We start from the raw sequence: 17201 nt of genomic DNA, 5'->3' as shown, positions 1-17201 counted from the left end.
ACTTGGCGACCTCGTACACTTGCGGGGAATCATTCATGGTACTAGTATTGATATAGAATTTCTTCTGACCAAATCCTTCTACGATTGCATTATAAGTGGGGAAATCTCTAATTAGGATCGAAACACAAACTAGGTCCTACCCTAATGTTGGAGGGGCACAAAATACCCGATGGTCACGGCATATTCGTACATAGATCCCTTCCAAGATAAATGTGTTTAGTACAAGGGCAATGCTCACGCAACCTAGTACAACCTAGAAATCAACATACAAAGTTCTTATGCATATCAATACATCAAAGTACACCAAGCATGGATCACAACACACCAAAATGCAACAAAATAGATCAAAGCATCCAATCTACGCAAGTTCACCCTAAGGTTCACCAACATCTGGTGACCTTGGGGTTTAGTTGTTCATACTAGGTAAATATATGATCAAAGCCATACAAACAACTAAATAAGCAACAAAAAACTTCCTCAATTAATGAATATGGAGAGACAAGCCGTGGGAAGCCTCCAACGATGCCACCAAAGGGATGACTTCCTTGCTCTCTACAAGCTTGAATAATGGGAAATGATGTCGGATCTTGCCTCTTCCTTTGATTTCCTTGCCTTAAATGTCTTCTTGAGTCATCTTTACCCTGAATTTGGAAGATGGAGAGGAATGGTAGAGGTAGAAAAAGAAGGTGTGGAAAAAACCTCACAAAAAGCCCTGAAACCCCCTTTTAAAACTCTCTCGGGTTGGCTTCACGGCCTTCTTCACGGGTGTGACGGAGGCAGTTAGAGTCTAGGAATTTTGCCAAAAATTCACAAAGTCCTACAGTAAACTGCTACGGTAATTGTGCATTTTTCATCTGGTTCACGGGCAACTTCATGGTCGTCAGCAAACCCGTCAACGAAACTCGAGACTTTGTCATTTCTCAAGTTCTTCGTGCTACAGTAGCTGCTATAGCATTGCTATAGTACTAGGCTTTAAAATGCTATTTTCAGTGTTTTTTTCCTTCTCTTTTGCATTATCGAGCTCACTTGGGTATCCTCAAGACCTGTAACATGAATAAAACCAATTAAACCACACAAACAGCAACAAATCACCGATCTATACATAAATAATACAATACAAATACGTATAAAACACACCCATTTAGACATTTATCAATACTTTACTAAATCATCGCAATGGTAGTTGTATTTTATTGTTATGGTAGTAGGTTCCTTAAGTATTTCGTATTGTTCTTTTAGAACAATCATTCCACTTGCTCCATCTTTTCGAATAAACTCATCTTCTAAGAAGTTGGCTTAGAAGACCACTATAATCCATTAATCACCAGCATATAGAAGAAGTATCACATTAAATCTTTGGGTAATTAACAAAACCTCCTTTTAAGTATCTAGCATCCAACTTTTCCACCTTACTGATAAGTGCTTGTTTGAGCATGGTCTTTAAGGGATCACAACTTTTATACACTTTAAGCATGATTATATTCAGATATTTCTATTAATAGTATGTTTTTTGTATTCTTTTATGTAATCAGGGCATGTAAACAAAATTGATGAGAAAGAAGCAAAGAAAGGGTTGTAGAAAAGTTTTTGAGATGATTTCGCAAGATTCAAAGATGAACACTCAAGTCAAATCATGACAAGCGTATATGTGCCAACTCCTGAAGATTTTAAAAGTCAATTGATATGTTAGGAGGTCACGGAGGCAGTCATGTGTGCATGTACCAGCTTGGGGGTAGTTTCTAGGAATTATCTTAGCCATTTAGATTGACAGAATCTAACACACCCTTTGACACACCCCTTACATGTGTGTACTGCAAGTGCATGGGTTGCCAATATAATAAAGTACCCAATTGGTGGGTAGTCGAATCCACAGGGAATAGATGCCTAGAAACAAGAAGTACTGTTATTTAGCTAGAGTGAAAATCGATTGGTGATTGTGATTCAAATGATTAATGAAAATAAAATAAAAGTAAAAGAAAAGAGAGCAAACAAGAGTAATTGGAGAAAATAACCAATGGTAAAATGGGGTACTCGGATAATGCTCACCCTAAGACTATTGTTTCAAGTGCAAAACTAAAATTATGCTTCCTTAATTAAAGTTTAATGAGTCATGGACATCCAAAGACACACGGTCCCAAACATAAGGTCAATTGTGACTAGCCCTCTACACTTTGCCCCCGTGGAAAGGAATACTCTCAACACCTCATACTGTGTGGGACTGCTTGAGGTTATAGGGACTTTAAGTGATAAACCCTATTCCCCAATTTAGATCAAACCCTTTAGTCCAGGCAAAAGATCCTTAATCACAATTAAACCCCAGGACTAAGGATTTCTCAGCACGTCACTTTGTTGCTCTCACAACTAAGCCCCAGTAGAGTAGATCTCTTACTACTTCACTCAATCATGACTGCAAATAACTCTTAGAATATGGAGGTAGGATAAACCCTATTCCGCTACCTCTCGACTCACCCTCTCAACCCTCTTCAATCTTACAAAGTCTAACTTAATGAAGTTTCACTCATTTAAGAAGTTACCTAGATGAATTCTCAACCCTTGTGTCACTCTAAGTGAAAATTAAATCAATAAGTAAACAAGATTGAAACTGACAACGCTCCTTGCGTGTGACCCGCAAGTGTACGGGTTTGTCGAAGTAATAAATCCCAGGTGAATGGGTATCATATCCACATGGAGTAGGGAATAAAAATACCAAGATTGCTATCTAACTAAGCAAAGACGGAATAATGATTTTGTTGATAAAATGTAATAAAAGCAAGAATAAAAGAAACAAGAAAGGGAGACGCACAAATATATGAGAGGTAAGGCAATCGATAGAAGTGGGGTACTCGGATATTGTTCCACCTAGGACAATTGCTTCAAGTGCAAAATCAACTATTATATCTTCTAATCGACGCTTAATGAGTTGTGGAAATCCTTAAACACACGGTCCCAAACCTAAGGTCAACCGTGACTAACTCTACACTATGTCCCGGCAGAGAAATCGATCAATCTCAACACCTCACACTATGTAGAGTTGCAAGACACTCTAGGGATTCCAAGTGATAAACCTTATTCCAATGCATAGATCTAATCCTTTGGTCTAGGTGAAATGGTCTAGGTGAAAGACGTCTAGTCGCAATTAAGCCCTAGGTGCTAAAGTCACTTCAACACTTCACTCCGTTACCTGTGCAACTAAACCCCAGCAGAGTCATCTCTCAGCCCATTCATTCTACTATGACCGCAAAGAACTCTTGGAATGTGTAGGTAGGATAAATCACATCGGAGGTGAAAGGGGACGATTTGCTACCTCTCGACTCACCCTCTCGACCCTCTCCAATCTTGCAATGTCTAACCCTCATGGTGTGTCACTTACTCACAAAGGTTACCAATGTAGACTCTCAACCTTAGTGTCACTCTAAGGGAGAAATCATTCAACAAGAATTCAATATTGAAACTCAATTAAAAACATCAATTAAGGAAAACATAATAGAAGATTAATGAAACAAATACATCCTAGGGTTTACAAATCCAAGTACCCACTAGGGGTTTAGCTCTCAATGGAGCTAGTTACAATCAATAATGAAATTGAATGTAAAAACAAGTAATCCATAGGAAAAACCCCCTCGGTGTTCATGTCGATGGTCATGTGGAGTACTCTCGTCTTCTCCAAAGGTCTCCTTATCTGGCCTAAGGCACACCTCGCCAGATCTATGCCGACGAAAGCTCCCCCAATAACCTTCTTCCAAGCGAAGCACGGTGTTGAATCCATAGAACCATTCCAAATACTTGCCAAAAGCCTTTCTAAATCCTAGCCGACGGCTTCTCAAAAGATGGAGAAAAGTTAGAGAGAAAAGGGAAAAGATTCCCTAAAATAGGGCTGAATTGCGGCTTAAATAGGGCTGGAATCAGGCATCCACACACCTCTGTGGATTCTCTACACGGGCCTGTGGAATTTCCACACGAGCGTGGGGAATTTTCACACGCCCGTGTGGATTCTCTGGAAAACTAATTTTCTGCCGACTATGAACAGTAACTGCTACATTGTATAGCTACAGTGATTTGCTATAGTAACTTGCTATCAATGCCCCTCCAACTCATTGTAATGCCTTGAAAACACTCTCAATTCCACATTTTTCATCGAGGCAACATAAACGGGCACAGGTTTATGCCATAGATCACAACTCTTCTTCAATCAAAGTCCTCATTGGTGAGATCTTGCTATTAATGCGCAAGTTCGGATACGCAAATGTGACTGCCTTCGTGCCCCTCCTACTCATTTTAATGCCTTTACTACATGGAGGTTGGCACACATTCACGGATTTTAGAGCCCCACTTGTGTCTTCGCGTTTGTTCCTTCCAAGAATCCACCAAATAGTGCGTTGATGATCTACTTTTTGCTTCTTTTCTTAATACTCGCTTCATTACCCTAAATGCGCAAAAGAACAGAAATACACATGTATTAGCGCTTAAACCTGATAAAAGTAATGCTTATTGTAAGGAAAGAACACTTCGCATTCTTAACACATAAGCACTTATCAAACTCCACCACACTTAAGCTTTTTCTTGTCCTCAAGCAAAGAAATAAAACTTTGAAGTATGGAAGAAAGAGATATTAAAAGTGCTCGGCCTTAGGTTCACTAAGGCATGCAAAGAAAGCATTCTATGAGTAAAGGGAACTTTCAACACTAAATACGAAAAATCAATGCTGTAGCTAAAAACTTGAATCAAAAAGGACAACAAACCCGACATCGTGTAAGTATGTGTACACTCACTCAAGTAAACCCAAAGTATACTCCTCAAAGTTCTAAGTATAAGGGACTTATTTATCAACAAGCATAACAAAACAAAAGGACGGTAGTTGCTTAACACATCCTCTAAGGTAGCCCTTTCCGAAGAGGCCGCTATGGTGGCTTTCACACTTTTTTTTTAAAGCAAAATGGAACAAGAAACAAAACTAATTAGTCCCTTAAACATCAAACTTGAGTTTTCAAAAGAGTTTCATAAGTGAGTGGTGCACAAATATTAATCGGGCAAAAATTCCTAGAAATTCAAGTGAAAACTAGAGCATGAGAACATTCAATGTTAAAATTTCTCCTGAACTCAAGAATACAAATATTGCAACTAAGGTGAACCGCCATTGGCTACGTGAACATGTATATCAGTCAAAACTTGTGTAAAAGATATGTGCAAAGTGAACTGCCCCCCACACTTAAGATATACATTGCCCTCAATGTACACATGCAAGCACAATATAAAGTATAGCAATCAAGTAAATATGTGGGAGTGGACAATTGAAACAATACTCCCCTAACTCCAACTGTTGCGTTTGATGAAGCTAAATTCTTGGCAGTATAGTTCCAATGGGTTATGAAGCACACACGGCCCACATTGGCCGTGTCCATGACTAGTTCTCAAGTCCCATACGGACAAGGCCATCTGCACACATACACAAGGGGGTTCAGTGAAGCTCAATAAAAACAAAAACAGCTCGAGTGTATAAAAGATAAGGCAATGAATACAACTCGAGATAACAAAATGAAAATAAAAGACATACTCAGAAGAAAGTCCTTTCTGAGTAGTGCAAGTCTAACAACAATAAAAAATAAAATAACATGAAAGAAATAAAGAAAGACATGTCAAGCATTGGTGTTATCTGCTATCGACTCTACTGCTGCTGCTAGTGGTACATAGTTAAATGGTACCGGTGGATCTGGTGATGGTGAGGCTGGTGGGATCGGAGGAGTCCTCGGCCTTAGAACAAATAATGAGGCAATGTCTCGCTCAAGAATCTGCTGTAAAGTGTCAAAACGTGCCATAAACTCAGAGTAATGCATAGCCTGTGTTGCCCGAACCTCGGTGATCTCATTCTGTAGCACCCCCACAGCACTCTCGAGCCTCTCAAAATGATCATAGGCTCGAGAATATGAAAACATGCGTACTGGGGGTGGCTCCTCTGCCGTAGGAGGTGCCTCGGTCTCCATCGTTGTCGGCTGAGGCTCGGGGGTAGGTTGAGAACCCTCGGCATCATCACCCTCACCCTCAGCTATCTCTGGGGCGGGTGTAATCAAAGCATACACTCCCGACTGAACCCTGTAAACCATCCCCATCAACCTCATCTTCTCTATGGCCATGGGATTAGGGATACTCGCCTTCTCGGCCCCTCAAATCGCGTCTAGGAGACCCATACCCATTACGAGTCTCGTGATATATGGGCCTGAGAAAATAACTCCTGCTCTGGCGTACTGGCTCTGGTGACGCATGTACTCAGCCAGAATGTGCCCCAGATGAATCAGCTCTCTCTTCACCATAGAGAACAGGTATAGTAGCTCCTATCTGCTCAGTACTCCTGTGCTATCACCACGCTCGTTCACTGATCGGCTAAGAACGGCGTGGATGTATCTCTATGCTGGCCTAGAAAGGCAAGTAGCGTTGGACACTCCTGGTTCATAATGCTCTTGTCCACAAAGTGTTCTATATACTCTCTGGGGTGTCAGACTGCCAAGATAATCTGTGGGTAATCGATCATACTCCTCTGTATCTATGTATACCTCAACATACAAGCCCAGATGGACGGAGAACTGTGTAACACTCATACTATAATGATGTCCGAGTGCTCTGAACTGTATAGCATCGACACTGTCGAATCTCGAGTAAGATCGGTCAAACTCAAAGGTCGAAAGCACCTCCAAAGTGAGCTGACAAATAGCTGGCTCTCAGATCAACAATAGATGCCTCTAGCTACCCACAGATAAGATCTCTTCGACCTCATCTACCATATCTTCTGCTAATTTTACTTCCCTGAGCGTGCTCATGTTCGGGAATTAGGTTTGACCGAACCTGAGCTTAGACAGCTGCTCAAACTGGGCCTGATGCTCGGGAATAGCAAACTCTATGTGATTTGTCTCAGGGGATTGCTCATGTGGACGTTTGTCAGCTTGCTTCTTCGACCGGGGAGCCATACCTACGAGATTTGGAAAGAAATCTGATTCAGAGTACTTACAGGTTAATGTTGCAGAAATCCACACGGTCGTGTGGAAATTCCACACACCCGTGTGGATTCATGGGGGGTGAAAACAGCACGGCCGCACACTAAAAACTCACAAATACATCATTAAATCTCTTATATGTTCTTCCTAAGCATGCATACCCCTTCTAATTGTAGAAATGAAGCAACATTCACTAGTTTCATCGATTAAAATCAAGAATTATCAAAGAAAAGAAGGAAAGAGGGTTTACCGACAAGTTGAAGATGTAGAACTTGGAATCGGCCATAAAAACAAGTAAAAATCCTTCTAAAATGACGGTGTAAGGTCGGGAGAGAGTAAGAGTGCGCTCTTTGATTGATTAGGAGTGTGAGAATGAAGAAACACGATGAGTCTTTAAAGGAAACTCGCGCCTCATGACGTTCTGCACATCCACCGGGCGTGTGGAAATTATTCACGCCCGTATGGCTCCACAGGGGTAGACGCACGCCCCTGTGCGCTCTCGGGATAACTCTCCTTTACTGTGAATGCATCCACATGGGCGTACGAAAAATACCCAAGCCCGTGCGCCCGACCCACAGGGAAAGACGCACGCCCCTGTGGCTCCATTGCCCTCCCAAGAAAAATCTCTAAATGTTTCCCACGCCCGTGAGGATATTCCCCACAGGCGTGGATCCTTACTGGGCAATTCACAGGGGCAGACACACGCTCCTGTGTCTTCTCAGGATGGAGGAGAAATTCTCTGCAGAGAACCATACGGGAGTGTGGAAATTACCCACGCCTGTGCGTTTGTGATTGAATCATCTACAACGGAGAGTTGATGCCCCTATGTCTGCTCGAGAAAAACCTCTAAATCTCTTTAGGGAAATACACGACCATGCAGAAATTTCACACGGGCATGGACCATCACAAGGTCATTAACAGGGGTGAGTCCACGCCCTTGTGCTGTCTCTGGATGAGCTCTAAACGAAAACGCATCGTTTCTAGATGAGCTCTGAACGAAAACATTTGCGCACGGCCGTGTGTTTTCTCTGGACACTTAGAAAACTTTGCAAGCTCTGGAGAAAATTCTTGAACACAAATATTGACACGTCCGAATATGCGTGTAAATCGCAAGTGCACGGGTGTCATAGTAATAATTACCCCGGTGAGTGGGTAGTCGAATCCACAGGGAACAGAAGTATTAGTATTAACCAATTCTTAGTTATCTAGTCGAAATCAATGGATGTGATGAAATGAACTAATTGCAAGAGAATTAATATGCAAGCAAACGGGAAAGAAAAACAAGTAAAGGAGATCTCAATCAATAAAGATGAGGTACCCAGACAATGCTCCCCCTAAGATCTAATATGAAGCTCAAGATTCACTAAATGCTTCTAAACTGAGTCTAATGAGTCGAGGTAATTCAAGAACAACCGGCCCTTGCCTCCAAGCCACTGGTACTAGTCCCCTACAAGGTCCCGGCGGAGAAATCACTCAATCTCAACACCTCACACCCCATATGACCGCAATACGCTCTAGGGACACCTAAGAGTGAAACTGATTCCTAAAGATAGATCCAACCCTAATTCCCGGCGAAGGATCCCTAACGCCCTACAAGGTACCGGCGGAGAAATCTCTCAATCTCACACCTCACACCAAATATGGTTGCATAGAGTCTAGGGAATACGGAGATAGGAAACACTCAATCTGAAGGAAAAGGGGACACTCCACTATCTCATGACTCACCCTCTCAACCCTCTTTAACCTTGAAGTTCTAGCTCTAATGGAGACCTTTCTCTCATCAAAGTAACAAATCATGCAAATCCAATTAACCACAAAGATTAATAAAACAAGCAAGCAATGGGAATACAAGATTAAAACTCAAATCAACTCGGATTTAACAGAAACATAAAGCAAATCAATACAAAAATATAGAACCTAGGGTTCACATGCCCAAATACCTACTAGGGTTTAGCCCTTCATGGAGCAAGTTACAAAACAATGATGAATACAATGAAAAACAATGAAAACCATGAAGTAAAACCCCCTTAAATTCGTGATGATGGCCTTGATAGGTCGCCCAACGTCTTGTAGAATCCTTCTCCGAAGCTAGGTCACTAAAGGCTCCCTCTATGCTATGACGGAGAGAAGATCAATCAAAGTTGGTGATGGACGCCCCCCAATATCGCCAAAGACCTCCTCCAAAACCCTAGCCGCCTTGCCTTCCAAGTGCTCGCGAAAAGCCTCGCCAAAAAGTCCCTAAAGAATAGGACAAACGGCCTATTTAAAGCCCAAAACCGCGCCTGTCACGTGCCCCCACGTGCCCATGTGGGCTGCAGAACGGCCTATTTACTACAGTACTTTTCACAAAAATACGGTCCAAACACTCTTCTCTTGAGACCACATGTCTGGGCACACGTCCATGTGGTAGGCTATAAAACTTCTCTTCATCGACATATCTTTGAGAGGTCTTGCGATCTTCACAAAGAGAAGGAACATGAAGATGTGGCTGCCTTTGTGCCCTTCCAACTAGTGAATTGACTTGAATCTTCTTGGAAGTTGGCACACATCTCCACGTTTATGAACTCCTCTCGTGTCTTGGTCCTTAATTGAACAAGAACTCCCAACATTGTGTCTTTATAGCCTATCTTTGCTTCCTTTTTACTCTTCAAGGCATTCACAACCTATACGCATAAAAAAACACCAAATACACAATATGAGACATAAACTGTGGTATAAAATGATGCTCAATGCATGTAAAACATATATAAAAATATTTCTACTGAAGCACTTATCAAATATACACTCAGAGCCTGCCTAACAATGCAATTTTAACCAGAGAAAACATGAAAAACACGCTCAAAAGACCAAGATTCTTCGTCGCACATGATTAGGCACATGATAACACCACAATGTCCACGAGAAAATCACAGCAAAAGCATCTAAAAATTAAGACAACAACACTTAAAGCCTTATTTATGCAAACATTAAACTAAAAACTAGGAAAAACAGTAAAAACTTGGGTTGCCTCCTAAGAAGCTCTTGTTTAACGTCACTTAGCTTGATGTATATTGTCTTACCTCACAGGGGCTCATAGATGAAGGTTTCCCTCTTACCCATGACTTGGAAGCATGATGAACATAGTCTTTTGAAGGTAGAGGGAGAGTTGTCGAGCTTGGTACCACTTAACAAGGGTTCATCAACCTTGTTCTGTTCTTGCGCATTCCCAACAGCCTTGGGGCATTTCTTATGGTGTCCCTTGCCTGCTTCATCTTCTAGAGCACCTTCTTCATGATCTCGAGAGTAGATGGTACTTTCTCCTCTAGACCAAGCATCATTACTTTTTTATTATCCACCTCTTAGTCTAGCAACCCCTCGTACTGGTCCGGATTCAACATTTCCTACACATATTCATCAATTATCTCATTAGTAGTGTCAAGAAAATATAGAGTATCATCAAAGTCAATAGAATTCCGCATGGCTTCGGTGAGGCAGTATGTGAGCTTATCATCTACAACCCTCAGTGTCAACTCCCCGCCGTCCATGTCAATTAATGCCTTGGAAGTGCGCAAGAATGGCCTCACAAGTATCAAAGGTATATCTACATCCTCGTCGACGTCCAACACTATGAAGTTTACAGAAAATATGTACTTGTTCACCTTGACAAGTATGTCTCCAATGATGCCCCTTGGATGTCTCACTGTTCGGTCCGCCAATTGCAATGTCATCCGAGTGGGCCTAGGTTCTCCCAAGCCTAGCTTCTTGAAAAAGGTATATGGCATGACGTTGATATTAGCCCAGAGTCCGCCAATGCCATTTCTTCACCCATATTACCAATGTTGCATGGGATGATGAAACTTCCAGGGTCTTTCTTCTTATTCAGCATATTCTTTTGTAGCACCGCTAAACAAGAGGCATCTAAGATCACCGATGCAGTCTCCTCCAATTTCCTCTTATTGGCCAATAAATCTTTCAAGAACTTAGCATACCGAGGCATTTGAGACAACGCCTCCACAAAAGGAATGTTGATGTGCAATTACTTAAATAGACCCAAGAACTTCTTGTATTGCTCATTATTTTGGTCGTTCTTCAATCTTGAAGGATACAGAGTTCTTGGCTTGTAAGATGGGGGTGCCACCTCCTTCTTGTTTGCTCTCTCCTTAACCTCCACGACCTCGGGCACTTCAACATTGGTCTTCTTACTAGGAGGTCTACCCTCAACCTCATAACCACTTCTCAAAGTGATCGCCTTCACATGTTCTCTTGGATTAGTCTCGGTATTACTCAGTAGGCTTCCTTGTGGTCTCTCCGATAGAGACTTTGTAATTTGTCCTACTTAGTTCTTTAGATTATGCAATGAAGCGGTGTGGTTGTGAAGTGTAGCTTCGAACGACTGAAACAGTTTGTCCGATGTCTGTAAAATTTGGTCAAAGCTTTCTCTAAATCGTTCATTCGGGTCTCCAAACCAGAAACATGATTTTTCATGTTTGGGGCTTGTTGTTGTTGCTGGAGACCCATTGGTGCTAGTGCCTTCTACTTCCCTTGGTAGTTACTCCACGAAAAGTTGGGGTGGTTCTTCCAACCTGGATTATAGGTGTTGCTATATGGATTACCTTGGTTCCTCATGGCATTACCCACAAAATTGACTTGCTCACTGAAGATGCATCACCAATAGAAATAGGGCAATTGGTTAGAGCATGTCCTCTCCCACAACTTGTGCAAGCAGTGATGGCCGCTAATCTATTAGAAGTTACAAGGTCTAACTTCTTGCTCAATGATTCCACTTGGGCCGCCAAAGAAGTGACTGCATCAATTTCGTGGAGTCAGGCTACTTTCTTCCTTTCCCGCGTGCTCCATTGGTAGCTGTTCATGGCCATTTCCTCTACCAATTATCGGGCTTCATCAGGGGTCTTGTTCCCCATCGTAGCTCCTACGGCAGCATCCAGAACTTGTCTTGTACTTGGATTCAACCCGTTATAAAAAGTTTGAATGATCATCCAGGTGGGGAAACCGTGTTGCGGACACTTCCACAAGAGGTCCTTGAATCACTCCCATGTCTCAAACAATGATTTGAGCTCTATCTGTATAAATAAGGATATCTCATTACAAAGCCTTGCTGACTTTCTAGGGGGAAAGTATCTCGTAAGAAAGGCTTCGACCATTTCATTCCAAGTCGTGATGGAAGCCTTTGGCAATAAATGAAGCCATTGCTTGACTTTTCCTTTGATAGAGAATGGGAAAGCCATCAATCTAATAACATCACCCGACACTCCATTAATCTTCAACATATCATAAACTTCCAAGAAGTTCTCAATATGATTGTTCGGATCCTCATTGACCAAACTATTGAACTGCGCTGACTATTGAATCATTTAAATGAATGCTGGTTTCAATTCAAAGTTTGGAGCTGTGATCAAGGGTCATACAATACTCGATTGTGTGCCCAAAACTGAAGGTCTGGCATAGTCGGAAAGTGTTCTCTGTTGCTCATTCTGTTCTGCCATATTATCCGATCCTTGACCTTTGACTTTAGCTCGGATTGACGGTTCTTGTACAGGTTCTTTTCCTCTTTTTCTAAGTGTACGCTCAAGCTCAGGATCTCCTTCAACAATTTATGAAAGGTTCCCTCGGGTCATAACCTGGAGCTGCAACAAAAATGAAAAGAAAAATCAGAATGATGATAGAATAAGAAAATGTGAAATAGAATGAATGATGAATAACTAAAATAGCAAAGTGCAAAGTATCTCTAAATGCCTACTCCCCAGAAACAATGCCAAAAACTTGATAACGCCCCTTGCGGGTGACCCACAAATGCATGGGTTTGTCGAAGTAATAAAGCCCAGGTGAGTGGGTATCATATCCACAAGGAGTAGGGACTAATAATACAAGATTGCTATCTAACTAAGCGAAAATGGAATAATGATTTTGTAGATAAAATGTAATGAAAGCAAGAATAAAAGAAACAAGAAAGAGTTAAAAGGGGTTCATAGTTTCTTGGGGCATGCTGGTTTTTACAGAAGGTTCATCAAGGATTTTTTGAAGATCACGCAACCGTTGACCAAACTCCTTGAAAAGGACGCTTTTTTTTATTTTGGGGATGACTGTCTGATCGCGTTCAATTTGTTGAAAGAGCAACTAGTGCAAGCACCGATCTTAACCATACCGGATTGGAATGAACCTTTTGAGCTCATGTGCGACGTGAGTGATTATGCTGTAGGGGTAGTTTTTGGTCAGAGGAAAGATAAGCAGTTCCAACCAATTTACTATGCTAGCAAGCCTCTCATGAGTGCTCAAGAGAATTATACAACCATTGAAAAAGAGTAGTTAGCAGTGGTTTCACTTTTGACAAATTCAGGTGACAACGCCCCTTGCGTATATCCCGCAAGTACACGGGTTTATCGAAGTAGTAAATCCCAGATGAGTGGGTATCGTATCCACAGGGAGTAAGGTATAAAAACACTTAAATTGTTTCTTAACTAAGTGAAAAGTGAATAATAGTTGTGTGAAAAGATGTAATGTAACAAAAGTAAAAGAGGCAAGAAAAAGAGCACAAGCAAAGGGGAGGTAAGGCAATCGATATAAATGGAGTACCCGGATATTGTTCCACATAGAACAATCTTTTCAAGTGCAAAACCCTCTATTATGCTTTCTAACTAATGCATTAATAAGTCGTGGAGATCCTTCAATACATGGTCCCAAATCTAAGGCCAACCATGAATAACTCTATACATGCCCCGGAGGAGAAATTGAACAATCTCTCAACCTCACTCTCGTATAGAATCACAATGAGTTCTAGGGATTCCAAGTGATAAATCCTCTTCCTAGATGTAGACCTAACCCTTTGGTCCAAGTGGACGGTCTCTAGTCACAATTAAGCCCTAGGTGCTAAAATCACTTCAACGCTTCACTCCGTTGCCTCTACAACTAAGCCCCACGGAAGGTCATCCCATAGCCCATTCACTCTGCTATGACCACAAAGAACTTGAGGAAATGGAGGTAGGATAAATCACACCGGAGGGGAAAGGGGACGCTCTGCTACCTCTCGATTCACCCTCTCAACCCTCTCCAATATAGCTTTGTCTAACTCTCGTGGTGTGTCACTCACTCACAAGGGTTACTAAGGTGACCTCTCAACCCTAGTGTCACTCTAATGGAGCATTCAATCAATCAAGCATTCAAGATTGAAACTCAAATAAAACATCAATTAATGAAAGCATAATAACAAGGTTTAATGAAACAAATACAAGTACCCACTAGGGGGTTTAGCTCTCCATGGAACTAGTTACAATAAATAAAATCAAATGTAAAAATAAGTAATCCATAGAAAACCCCATCGATAGTCGTGACGATGGTCTTGTGGAGAAGCCACTACTCGTCCAAGGGTCCCTTTGTCCGGTCTAGGATACACTTCGCATTCTTATCACACAAGTACTTATCAAACTCCCCCACGCTTAAACTTTTGCTTGTCCTCAAGCAAAAATTAAAACATTAAGGCATAGATGAAGGAAATATTGGAAGTGCTTGGCCTTAGGTTCACCAAGGCATACAAAGATGGCATTCAGCAAGTAAGGGAAGCTTCAGCATTAAATACGAAAAAAAATCAATGCTATAGCTAAAAACTTAAATAAAAAAGGACAACAAACCCGAAATCGTGTAAGTGTGTGTAAACTCACTTAAGTCAACCCAAGATATACTCCTCAAAGTTCTAAGTAAAAAGGACTTATTTATCTACAAAAAAGTAACGAAAATTTGAAAATTTGAAAAGATGGTAGTAGCTTCAGACATCCTCTAAGGTAGCCCTTTCCAAAGCGGCTGCTAAAGTAGCTTTCACACTTTCGAGTTGGTAGCTCTTTCTACCGGGGTGGTAGCTTTCACTCATCCCATGAGATAACTCTTTCTCTCATTAGGGTGTAACTAGTATCCGACTTATGAGAGTAGCTTCATACTCCATAGATGGTAGCTCTTTCCACCCAACAAACACAACTAAACAATGAAACTATTTTGTTCTTTCTTTTCCTTTTTCCATTTTTTCCATTTTTTTTTCCAAAAATAACATAAGACACAACTATAACTAGTTTCTTTAACATCAAACTTGAGTTTCTAAATGAGTTTAAAGAGTGAGTTGTGCAACAAGTGTGAATCGGGCAAAAATTCCTAGAAATTCAAATAAAAACTAAAGCATGAGAACATTCAATGTTAAAAATTCTCCTAAACTCAATAATACAATCATTGTAACTAAGGTGAACCGCCATTGGCTATGTGAGCATGTATAACAATCAAACTAATATAAAAGATATGTGCACTATGAAACTCACCCCCACACTTAAGTTGTACATTGTCCCCAATGTACCATGCAAGCACAATAGAAAATAAATCAATCAAGTATAGATGTGAGAGTGGCAATTGAAACAATACTCCCCTGACTCCGAGTGTTGCGTTTGATGGAGATAAATCATTGGGAGTAAAGTTCCAACAGGTTGTGAAGCACACATGGCCCACTTTGGCTGTGTCCATGACTAGTTCTCTGTTCCCATACTGACAAGACCATCTGCACGTATACACGAAGCGGTTCAGCAAAGCTCAATAAAACTAAAACAACCCGAGTATATAAAAGATAAAGCAATGAATATAACTCGAGACATCAAAAAAAAAATAAACTCAGAAGGAAAGTCTTTTCTGAGTATACAAGTCCAAAATAAAATGCAGAAGTAATAAAAACGATGAAGAATAAAGTCAAATGTTGGTGTGGTCCGCTGTCGGCTCTGCTGGTGTTGTGGGTGCTGAATCAAATGGAGCCGGTAGAAACAGTGGAGGTGGTGCGAAAGAGAGCCTCGGTCTCTGATAAGGGGTGAGGATGCATCTCACACTAATAGCTGCAGTAAGCTGTAAAGACGCGTCATCATCCCTGCGTACTGCGCAACCTTTAAAGTCCAAAACGATCATGAGATCTAGAGGGAGTAAAAATGGGTACCGAACGCCAGAGTGTCTCCTGCGCTGCAAGGGATGCTCCGGTCGCTATCGGTGCAAACTGAGGCTCAGGAACCTGTCTTGAACCCTTCGCTGCATCTCTTCCGCCCTAAGCGATCTCTGGGGTAACCGTAGCTAGAATGTATGCTCCAACCCCACATCTACGCACCAACCCCATGATCCTAATCATATCAAACCCAAGAGGAGAAGGCACGACCGTCTTCTCGGCACCTCGGATGGCGTCCAGAAAACCCATCCCCAAGATGAGTCTAGTGACATAGGGACCAGCGAATAATACTCCCACCCTCGTAAATTGGCCCCGGTGCCTCAAGACGTCCGCCACTACGTGCCCCTGGTGAATCGGCACATTGCAAACCATGGAGTATAAATAGAGTAGGTCCTGCCTGCTCAAAACAACTGTGTTGTCACCTCGACCGGACACAGATCTGTTGAGGACTGAGTGTAAGTACTCAGCTGGGATAGGCTGGGGGCCTTGGACACTCCTGGTTTGTACTGCCCATGTCCACACAAAACTCGGTACGCTTGCTGCGGAGATACTGTGCTCGGGAAATCCGCCGACAAGCATCCATACTCCTCTGTACCTGTGTAGGTTTCGTCATACAAACCCATATGAATGGAGAATTCAGTGATGCAAAATGGATGTCTGAATACTCAGAACTGTATAACATTCACGGTGTCAAATCTCTTATATGGCTGATCAAACTCGAAAGACGCCAACACATCTAGCGTCATTGCATGGAAAGCTGGCTCTTGGATAGTCAATAATCTTCTCTAGCTTCCCACTGCTAGCATCTCATCAATCTCATCGGCTAGCTCGTCACCCCGCCGAATCTCTCTCAGCACACTCAAATCCACAAAGCGAGACTGACCAAAACTGAGTGCTGATAACCTCTCAAATCGAGCCTGATGCTTAGGATTCGAGAACTCCATGTGTACTGGCTCAGGTGGGGTCTCTCTGGGATGCTTAACTTCATGTTTCTCCAAACGAGGTGCCATATCTGCAAGAATTGAGGAGAAAATGATGAACGAAGCTCTAGAAACAGTATTGCAGAATTCCACACGGGCCTGTAGAAATTGTCCACGCCCATATGGATTTGCGTGGCGTGAAAATCGCACGGCTGCATGTCAATACTCCTAAAATACAACTTTAAACCACAGTTAAACGCTTTCTAAACATGCATAAACCATTATAAAGTGAAAGTTGTTGCAACTCAAGACTTTTAATCCACTAAAAACAAGGATTGGCGAATG

General features: G+C 41.8%; 1 non-coding gene across 1 annotated transcript; it reads left to right on the top strand.

The window, feature by feature from the left end:
* Positions 1-11969: 11969 nt before the first annotated feature.
* LOC120268044 lies at positions 11970-12076 on the top strand. Its single transcript, XR_005538714.1, has one exon. It is a non-coding gene; the product is annotated as a small nucleolar RNA R71 (small nucleolar RNA).
* The last annotated feature ends 5125 nt before the right edge of the window (positions 12077-17201 follow it).

Source organism: Dioscorea cayenensis, chromosome 8 (genome assembly GCF_009730915.1).
Source record: "Dioscorea cayenensis subsp. rotundata cultivar TDr96_F1 chromosome 8, TDr96_F1_v2_PseudoChromosome.rev07_lg8_w22 25.fasta, whole genome shotgun sequence".
Taxonomy (NCBI): Eukaryota; Viridiplantae; Streptophyta; class Magnoliopsida; order Dioscoreales; family Dioscoreaceae; genus Dioscorea; species Dioscorea cayenensis.
The sequence above is the reverse complement of the archived record's forward strand: the minus strand, read 5'-3'. Positions and strand labels throughout refer to the sequence as shown.